The sequence below is a fragment of the Triticum aestivum genome, chromosome 3A (assembly GCF_018294505.1).
Source record: "Triticum aestivum cultivar Chinese Spring chromosome 3A, IWGSC CS RefSeq v2.1, whole genome shotgun sequence".
Lineage (NCBI taxonomy): Eukaryota > Viridiplantae > Streptophyta > Magnoliopsida > Poales > Poaceae > Triticum > Triticum aestivum.
The window spans coordinates 709,447,526-709,458,331 of NC_057800.1; the positions used below are offsets into that span (position 1 = coordinate 709,447,526).

The 10,806-nt window shown below is 50.3% G+C and overlaps 1 pseudogene; it reads left to right on the plus strand.

Moving 5' to 3' along the window:
- The first annotated feature begins 1,817 nt into the window (after positions 1-1,817).
- LOC123057221 (serpin-Z1-like) lies at positions 1,818-3,568 on the plus strand (annotated as a pseudogene).
- The last annotated feature ends 7,238 nt before the right edge of the window (positions 3,569-10,806 follow it).

The window sequence follows — 10,806 nt, forward strand, 5'->3', positions numbered from 1 at the left end:
TAGCATCCCAATGAGAGCACCCTGACATCTGTGACAAATTGTTGGCCTTGAGTCTTCCAGGAGCATCTAGGAATTATGCCCGAGCACTGCAGAATCCCTCCATTGGCAATCTTGACTGCTATAGATGGTATGGGCTGAATTCTGTCTTGCATGCGCGTCGCCACCGCTTCGCTGATGAAACTATGGGAGCTCCCAGAATCCACCAGGATAAGCACTTCGATACCATCGAGCATCCCAAGCAACCGGACTGTACGCGGTGTTGTTTCTCCTGTGGTGGCCATCTTGGAGATGCACATCACCTGCTCTTCATCCGAGTCTGTCTGGTGCCCCTGTCTGTCCTGTTCCTCGGCTTGTAGCAGCTCCCACAGCTCTTCGACCACGTGAAGTTGGACCGTGGCCGCGCACTGGTGCCCTTGGCCCCAGTGCTCTCCGCACTTGAAGCAGAGCCCTCGGGCACGCCTGTAGTTGCGCAGCGCCGCGACTCTGTCTTCGCCTCGGCCTTGATCGTGACGACGATCTGGAGCCCGCGCCGCATCCAGGGCACGACGATCTTCGGCCGCTCCTTGGGGCGCCGGTAGTGCCGCTCGTGGTGGAGGAGCGCCTGCCGCCAGTAATGGGCATACTGGAGCGCGAGGCACCCCTTGTTCGTGGCGTTGATGATCACGCCGTGGCATGCTTGCCAACAGTTCCTCCTGTAACGTAGCAAGAGAAAAGGCAGAGTCCAAATCTTGGGGACGGTGTAAAGCTACACCGGCTTTGATTTCAATTTTTAAGCCATCTATGAATTGCGTGGTAAAAAACAATGGATCGAAGGCGGCATTATGTGCTAGCAAATGATGCATAAGTTCCTCAAATTGTTCCATGTACTCTGCGACTGACCCAGCCTGCCTAAGGGAATTGAACTGGCGCAATTGAGCTTGGTATTGCTCGCGACCGAATTTTGCCCCCATGGCTGAACATAACTCTTCCCATGTGAAAGATGCATGCTGGGCTTCATAAATCTGTAGCCATCGTGCAGCATTGCCCAAAAAATGCAAAGTAGCTACTCGCACCCACATCTCCTTCTGAATGCCATACACATCAAAATACTTTTCACATCAGGCCTTCCAGAATTGCGGGTTATCCCCGTCGAATGGCGGAAATTCCAGCCGTGGAAGGGACCAATTGTGATGCGTCGAGTGCGGTGAGTACTGCCCACGCTCCCTAGTGAGATCTATTGATGTAGATGCAGGAATCTCAAGAGAAGGTATGAGCGACGCACCCTTGACCGGAGGAGGCGCCAGGGTGGTGACCACCCCGTGAGCCAATCCCCCGGAGTCGATCATATTGCCGTGGCCCTCTGGCCCGTGATGCGTCCTGTCCGGCGCCATGGGTGCCACCGGAGAGCGCGCCACCGGATCCGCTGCTGGATCCCCTTCTTGGCCGACCGGATCGGCCAGCGCGGGATGCAGCGCGATACGCCCCACTTGCGTACGCAGTTCGTCGAGATGGTGTTGGAGATTCGTCACCGCTGGTCGCCACAGCTCGAGGGAGGTCTGGATCGCCTCCAATCGGGCGTCGTTGGCCGCGCGACCCTCGTTGACGGACTTGATGAGTGCGGCGATCTGCTCCTCCATCGCCGCCGTCTTCTGCGCCTGCTTGGTCATGTAGCGCGGACGAGGGTAGGCCGTCTCCAGATCGTCTGACCTCTGATACCACTTGTTACAGACCTCGATCTAGGGTTGCAGGTAGCAGAGGAGGAAGAGGGAGGAAGGGGATCTGGTTAGGGGGAGAACGAAGAGCAGCTTCGTTTCGGTTTGCTATTGCAATAATACTCGATGCCTTTTTCTTCCTTTCCTCTCGCCTCTCTTAACCTCTCACGGCCGCAGGCCACACACACGCGCGCGCTCGCCTGGATACTGGTCCCTCTGGCCAGCTGTTACACGTCTTCCTTGGCCGCCAAGGCTTCGCCTTCTCGCCCACGGTCGGTCTTGCCTTCGCTGACTGATGGGGCCTTCTGGCCAGCCGTGACACAGCACCACCACCACTACCAAGAAACCGCGAGACCCACGCCCGTGGCAGGGAGGCAGCCAAGGAGCCGGACGTCGCAGAGGCAGCCCGTGGCGTGGCTGCATTCTCAATACGCGCGCTCCACCACCTCGCCCTCGCGGCCGGCGCGGGCGCCAGCAGCAAAAACATCGCCGTGTCCCCTGTCTCCATCCACGCCGCGGTGGTGCTCGTCGGCGCGGCCGCCCGCGGCGCCACGCTCGACGAGATCGTCCCCTTCCTCGGCCCTGCCGGCAGCCGCGCCCACGCGCTGCTCGCGTCGGATGTCGCCTTACGCGTGCTCGCCCACACACCGGTGATCAAGGCGGGCCGAAGGTGCGGTTCGCCAACAGTGTCTGGGTCGACGACGCGTCAGCGCGCCTCAAGACCAATGTTTTAAATAGCGGGCTATGGCATTTAGCGGCAACCCTTAAAAACAGCTATAGCTGGGCTATAGCCCGCTATAGCCGGGCTATAGAGGCAAATTGTACATGAAATCATTTAGCGGCAATACCCTTAAACAGCTATAGTGGAGCTATAGCGAGGCTATAGCCGGCTATTTAAAACTATGCTCAAGACCGACTGACCCCTTCTCGTCGCCGAGCAGTTCCGCGCGCAAGCGTACGCGGCGTCCTTCACAACAAAGGTAAATTATCTTCTGTCTTCTCTCTCATGCCTATGAGCTCGCCTGAGTAAGTTCATTGATCGGTCTTTTTTTTTCAGCCGGAGGAAGCGAGGCGGGACATCAACCGGTGGGTCCAGGCTGCGACGGCGGGCCGGATCAAGGGCTTCCTGCCCCAGGGCTCCGTCGGCGCCGGCACGCGGGCCATCCTCGTGAACGCGCTCTACTTCAAGGGCGTCTGGGAGAGCAAGTTCGATGCCCGGCTCACGCAGCAGCACAGATTCTACCTGCTCAACGGCGGCCGTGTCCGCGTGCCGTTCATGTCGAGCCGCGAGAGCCAGCACATCGCCTGCTGCACCGAGTGGAAGGTCCTGAAAATCCTCTACGCGTCCGGCCGCCGCGGAGTCGAGCACCAGCGGCGGCACTTCGCCATGTACGTCTACCTCCCGAACGAGCTCCACGGCCTGCCGCCCGAGCATGCTGCAGAAGCTGGCCTCCAGCCCGGAGCTGCTCGAGGCGGGCTCCATGGACCTGAGAAACATGGTCCCCGTGCGCGACTTCCGGCCGCCAAAGTTCACCGTGTCGTACAAGACGGAGGCGACGGGGCTGCTGCAGGGCCTCGGGCTGCGCCTGCCGTTCGACGGCGACGCCACCGACTTCTCGGAGATGCTGGAGGAATCCACAGGGTCCCTCGTCGTGCCAAACGTCTACCACCAGTCCCTGGTGGAGGTGAACGAGGAAGGGACCGAAGCGGCTGCGACGACCGCGGTAACCAGTATGACTTTTACCTGTCCCGCGGTGATGAGCAGGCCGGTCAAATACGTGGACTTCGTCGCCGACCACCCTTTCATGTTCTTGATCAAGGAGGAGCTCACCGGCGTCGTGGTGTTCGCCGGGCAAGTTGTGGATCCTTCGTCGTGATTCCGATGCTGGCACGTATTAGCTTTGCCTTGTAACCGGTGACCACTTACCATGACCTGACCATGGTAACTAAGTATATTATCTTATCTTGGTTATTCATTAGAGTAAAACAATTGATTTGGTGAAACCTCTTTTGAGCGGAACTGGTCCGTGTGTTGAACATAGTTCTATTACTTTTGCTATAGATAGATTTACACGAGTTCATGAACAATGAAGGAGCTTTTTTGGGCTTACATGTATGTCCACGCGTAATAGACTTGAGCATGACGATGCAGGACGCGCCGGAGAAGGCGCACACTGGCCCACCCGTAGCATGAAGTCGCTCTAGATCCAACGTACAAACACGAATCCAGCAACCACCATTGTTCTGAGCTGCAACAAGAAACAATGAAACCTCGACCCTAGCTCCCGCCTTGGTGGCCCTTGTCCCGGCCAGGAGGCGGCGTACCCGTACGGTTGCCACGGCTCTCATTGGCCGCACGTGCATCTCAGACATACAGGAATCACTTGGTCCGGCCTCCGGCGGCCACCCTAGAGTACATCGACATCTGGCGCAAGCTACAGCATGTGGCCCTTTTCTCCCAGCCTGATATCCTTCGTTGGAAATGGACTGAGAATGGTGTATACTCGGCTTCCTCCTGCTATACTGCCCTTTTCACCGGATCCACGACAAAGAGCACTGGCGGCTTGTGTGGAAGTCCGGCGCGCCACCGATACCTGGCCTCCTTGAACCGCTGCTGGACCGCCGATCGGCTTGCTCGGCGTGGTCTACCGCACGAGCCGGCATGCGTCCTTTGTCTTCAGGAGCCAGAGACCTTGCAACACATCATAGTGGGATGCGTTTTCACTCGCTCTGTTTGGCATGAGATCCTTACTTGGTGCTGCCCCTCCACCCCCCCCCCCCCGGGCGAATAGCTCCCATGCGACGTCGTTGGTGTGTATTGTCTCTCATGCGACGTCGTTGGTTGTAATAGCTCTCATGCGACATCTGCGTTGGAAAAAATAGCTCCCATGCGACACTGCTGCCTAATCCAAAGACACATGTTTAAAACTCGAATCAAGTGAGCGGGACCCACAGCGCGGGACCCACAGTGTGGGACCCACTAACTTATCCAACTCAGCATTGGTCAGGTGAGCGGGACCCACTGCGTGGGACCCACTAACTTATCCAGGTCAGCATTGGTACAAGAGGACACCGAACCGTGGCCCGAGCCGTGCAGCACCCGAGCCCATCCTCGCCCCCCCACCCCCCCTCCCCGACCGTTGTTGTTCTTCTTCTCCGGCGACGACGCGCAACAACGCCGTTCCGGGCCGCGACCTAGCAATGTCGAGCTCCGCTTCAGCCTCCCGCCGCTCATGGCCGCGCTATGGCGCAGTGCCCATGACAAGGTGCCCTGCATGCTCACGTATCGCACCCCTGAAGCGGCTAGTCACAACGACCGACAAGAATGGCAACCTTGGGCGGGAATTCGTGAAATGCGAGAGCAAACCAGAGCAAGGAAAGGTGAGATTTTACTTCTCAATATGCCAATTTTAGTTTTTGTATCCCAATTTCATATTTGCACAATTTTCCCCATTTTTCATCGGATTTGGAATTTAGGGTTCATCTTTCCAATTTCAGAAATTGAAGCAATGCACCCATTTTGAGTGGCTAGATGAGTACATAGAGCGGATTCAACTGGAGGGTGCATCAGGGGAGCTCGATTTACCGTTGGAGGCGGAGAAGTTGGGCAAGTTTGGATCGGGCGCTTCTGGATCTGGGGCCCGGGCCCCTGGATCTGCCCATTCCATTGGGGCTACTGTGAGGGATGCAGTAGTGACGGCAGAGCTGAAGAAGCTAAACAAGCAGATGAAGAAACTCATCGAATTGCAGAAGCAGGGCAATTTGATGGGGCTGATGGCCGGACTTTTTTATGTTTGTGTAATTGCTCTCGCATTTCTTTATGTGATGATAATTAGTCGTAAGTGAATAGAAGTGTTGCGTTGTACGAATTCAGAATGTCCTCTCCACTCTGTTTCAGCCCCGTTTTTTAGTTCTTCGGTTCGTCATCAGTTTCAGTTTCAGTGGTAGCGTGAGAAAAGGAAAAAAAAGGTTCGTCCACAGTTGCCCGAAAAGGCCAGGCCCATATAGAAGTTAGGCAGGGCCGAATAGAACATATCCAGGCTCATTGATAAAAGGAGTGCAAAAAAGTGCACACGGTCATTGACATCGATATATCTTTTCGGCTTTAGATCATTTCACAAATTTTAAGTTTCCTGCAGTCACCTTTTTTGAGATAACTCATCTGATAATTATTTGAGATATTTTTATGCATAAGCTATTTGAGATAATTATTTGAGCAGTCTTTGTGAACCAAAAAAGTTGCAATTGTTTGGTTCTAGTTTATTTCAACCAAGCACCATTTCTTAATATATTTTTTTACTTGTGCTATGGTGTTTTCAAAGTTTTTACTCGTGTGTTTCAACCGGAAAAGGTTGTGCCCCTCTCAAAAAAGAACCAGGGGCGGATCCATACTTGGTCATGGGTTTACAGTTGTACACCCAAATCTTTTGGCTAGACATTTTTATATATGGTGTATACTTTAATACATTCAGTGCCCAAATGACCTTTCTCGCTAATGCCATGTTTGGCAGCAAAAAATGACATAGCAAGCATGATTTAAACATCAGACAACACTTACGCATGTCATCAGCACCAGATAATTAGCATTTTTCTTGCCCATTGTCTTCAAATGCATTGTATACCAACTATATGATTATGTAGTACAGTACATAATCTTTATTGTCAATTTCTTGGTAACGTACATTTTAGATACCAGATCAATTGTTTTTTAGTACACATGGCCACATATAGATAGATAGAGGGGCATCGGGTACCCTAGTAGCATAGATATATAAAACATATAGAGGGGCATCCCCCCACTACATATAGTTCATAAAACATGAAAGTAAAATAATTAAAACTAGATATATAAAAGACACGGGCACACACGCCCGAACCAACACAAACACAAACTAGAGCCCCAAACTAGATAGATAGGGGCCCGATAGATAGAGGGCAAGACTCGCCCCTTGAACAACTCCTTGGCCCCTCCTCCTTGCCACTCCTTGGCCCCTCCTCCTTGGGCCCCTCACTCGTCGTTCTCCGGCATCTGGTAGGGGAGGGTGTGCATGCCGTTGGGGTGAGGGAAGATGTTGTGGAAGTTGGTGAAGATGTTGTAGGTCGTGAACGCGATAAACTCGCATCCACACCAGAACACCTCCCCGAGGAGGTGGTGAGCGTCGTAGGGGTTGGTGAAGGTGACGTAGAGGCCGATGACGAAGCCGTTGGGGCCGGCGTTGCCATCGTACTGCTCGTGGAGGTGGAACATGGGCGGAGTGCCCGGAGGGAGGTGGCGGTAGCCGGCTTGGAGGAAGAAGCGAGCGAACTCTCTAGGGCCCCTCCACCTAGAGATGGCCCACACCCTCAGGCTGTTCTCGACGACGACTCCGGCCGGGTACTGCCTCTCCGGCACGGTGCAAGGGCGACGGTAGGTAGGGCCGTTGAACTGCATGGTGGCTTGAGTGGTGGATTTGGCTCAAAAAGAAGGGGAGGAGGCTTGAGAGATGAGTGTGAGAGGATGAGGAAATGGTGCCCTTTTATAGCCGCGTTGCAACCGTGGTCAATGTGTACACGGTGCCCCTTCACGATCTTTTTCTCTTCTCCGCTCGCATTGGCATAAGTAATTGCGGGCATTAAGTGAAAAAACGGCGGCCAGAGCATCCAAAGAGGCACGGGCACTTGCATCGGCGGTGACGCCGCGTGGGAAACAGGCATCACCGACGCGTGACACTGAAAATGGAGCTGCACCACCGACGCGTCCGTCTCGTTCAAACATGCATTTGTTAAAATAGCTTAGATGCGACGTGCCTACGCTGCGCCCTTGCCGTACTCTGCGTCGATGCGTGCATGCAAGCCCGCATGCAAATGGCTAGGCGTTCATGAGCAAAGAATAGCTAGGCTGCGACGTTGCATGGCATGCATGGGACAGGGATGGCCCACATGTCATTGACCCTCTCGCATGTAGCCGACCCCCCCTCTCGACGGCCGTGCGCACGCACGCCAGGCTTTGCCGGGCCCGATCCGCTCGGCCCAACGGTCACTTAGATGCTCCCCCACTCAACGTTATCTGTTCGTCAGAGAGAAAAAACGATGGCCAATCAGATTGGAGCCCACGAATCGCCTCCGCGGAATCCTTCTAGAAGTCCTATCCGACGGCCGCAGTTTGGCGTTAGGGTTAGATCGACGGTGGACGTTTGGCGCTAGGGTTACATGGGGTTTTGAGGCAGTCAACGGGGTTTTGAAAGGTTTGACCGAACATTCAAATGTGTATAACTAATTAAAAAAAATCTAAAAAATGAAAAACCTGCGCATATAGCCTTTTTATGTTACATAGTTATGATATAAAATGATAAACTTGATCTAATGATCTTTGCATGAAAAAACCTTCACAAATTGGACTATCTCGACTGAGGTTGCATAGAGTTCAAAGGAGTGAGAAGAGGGTTTGAGGTTTTGAAAATGCAAAAAAAAATCAAAAAACATCACCTTAGCTTCATTTTAGAGTGACTAAGGAGGATCTGGAGTTATTTTTGCATTTAAAATTTTTAAACTTGTTTTATTGCTGACTTTGTATTAAAGGGTGTTTTTTCAAAAATAAATTAAATAATATGAATACTTATTCAAAAAAAGGTGAGACTTCGTATTGATCCTATATAGGTATAATATAAGCTAAGAAAATCTTTTTGGGTGATTTTGAGAAGATCGAAAAGAACTTGCTTAGAAATGGGGCCGTTTTCCCTTACTTTGAAGCCTGTTTGTACAACATTTTCAGTGACTATGAGTTGGACTTCACAAAAAGGGTTGGATTTATGAACTAAAGTGCATAGTAGTACATAAAACGATGCAACATCACAGAACAAACAAATGAACTCAAAAAATATTGGAGATAGGTTCAAATTTGAATGTCGGTTCAAATTTGAATTTTATTTCAAGTCAAATCAACATCATAGCACATAAGTTTTCACATGAAAGAACATAAGTTTTCACATCAAATGACAACAAACATAAGTTTTCACATCAAATGATAACAAACTTAAGTTTTCACATCAAATTTGAATGATTTCGACTCTATTTCTTTTGCTTCTTTCTACCACTCGATTTCTTCTGCTTTTTTCCACCGTTTGGTTCCACGGCGCATAGTTTGTTGATGCTGATGCTCTTGCTTTTTGGTCCCTTGCAAACTCCACTAGGCCCCCTCAACTTTTTCACCTGACCATGTCCCACTTCTTCAGTTTGCACTTCTGCAGATTGAGTAGATGGCACAAATTGTTCAACTACTTCAGTTTGCAACTCAACACTTGGCAGCACAACCTCCAAACATGGCAACACAGTTGTCAAAGCAGATTCGCATGGCAGCACAACAGTTGCTTCATCTGCAACAGTTTCAGATTGCCCTAGCGTCTGCAAAACAGATTCAGTATGCATCACATCGTCCAAAACAGAAACACTTAGCTCATGTTCAGCAGTAACAGTTTCAGTTAGCTCCATATCTTTGTCACCAAACATTATCTGCTTAGTGCTCTTCCTTCTATAGCCATTGAGTCTTGCTTTTTTCACTGGCCAGCATTGTTCAACAACAAGAGGTGGGGCTTTTTCTGCACGCTTCCTCCTAAAAAATAAAGCATTTGACTTGGTTAGATACTAGAACAAGTAGCAAAATCAAAAACTTGCAAAAATAGTAACATGAACATACTTTGGCCTCTGAGGAGTGTAGATGCACTTGGATGAACCAATTCTGTGCCCAAGTACCTCACACAACTTGCACCTATTTTTGTTACCGTTTTGAGCCCTTTTGGGCTTATCATTCTTTTCCTTTTCCTTTTTCCCCTTCTTACTACAACCACCCTTCTCAAACCAAGCTTTGAATCTGCTCTGTTTAGGCCTCCCAGCCTTTCTTCTAGTGACAGGGGGACACAAGGTAAATTCTATTTCCACCTCAGGCCACTGAGATTGGTCAGTCAGTGCAGGAATTGGACTTGCATATGCAGCTTTGAATTTTTGTACTGAATAATACTCATGCAAATATGGGTGCATATTTAATCTGGGTTTAGATGCCAAAAAAAGTATGGCATGCTCACATGGTTTTCCAGTGTGTTGCCACTCTTGGCAAGTGCACTCATGCAACTCAGTATTTACCACATGCCTCTTGCCACTCTTTGTATCTCTAACTTCAGCACCCCACAAGGAAGATTTCTCAACAGATAGATGTGAAAGATTTCTACTCCTATTGACCACCTGTTGTACCACTGCTGAAAGCTTGTCCCCTTCCAAAATATTAGCAATTTTTCCTCTCAACTCCCACAAACGCATGATCATGATCCTTATTTGGTCCACCATGTCATGCACAGGAAAGTCTTTCAAATCCTTCACTTTGTTGTTAAAACTTTCTGCCAAGTTGTTATTGATATGATCACATTTTATGGCAGTATTAAAACCCGATCTATACCACAACAGAGAATGGTGGGTGTTCAACCATGAAGCAAATTCATTATCACTACATGATGACAATATCTTACCAAGGTGATAGGAATGTGTCTGTCTGGTGTAGGATCTTGCTGCTGGCCACATGCGCCCAAATTCATCTCCTCTGAATTTTTTTATCAGATTCATCCACATATGTCCAAAGCACTCCCTCTGCTCAGCATGGGGGAAAACATTTTTTACTGCATTTTCCAACCCTTTACATGCATCTGTGTGGATGGCCAAAGGAGAAACTGGCCCTATGCATCTTTTTAGTTGCATCATGAACCATATCCATGATGCCTCTGTCTCTGATTGAAACATTCCTATTGCAATTGGGAGCATCCAGTTGTGTCCATCTAGAGCATTGCATGCAGCCAACTGACCATTCCACTTTCCAGTCAAAAAAGATGAGTCTATGCTCAAATATGGACGACAACCTGCTTTGAATCCATCTATGCAAGGCTTCAAACACATAAAAAACTTGCTGAATAAAACCTTGCCATCCTCTGTTACCTCTGTATCTATCTCGACCACACTCCCAGGTGACCTCTTCTCCACCTCTGCTTTAAAACTATACAACATCCTAAATGTATTTGCCCAGTCACCATACAATGATTTCATGGCCCTTTGTTTTGCTTTCCACACTGTGGTATATTGCAGCTGGATGGGGTAC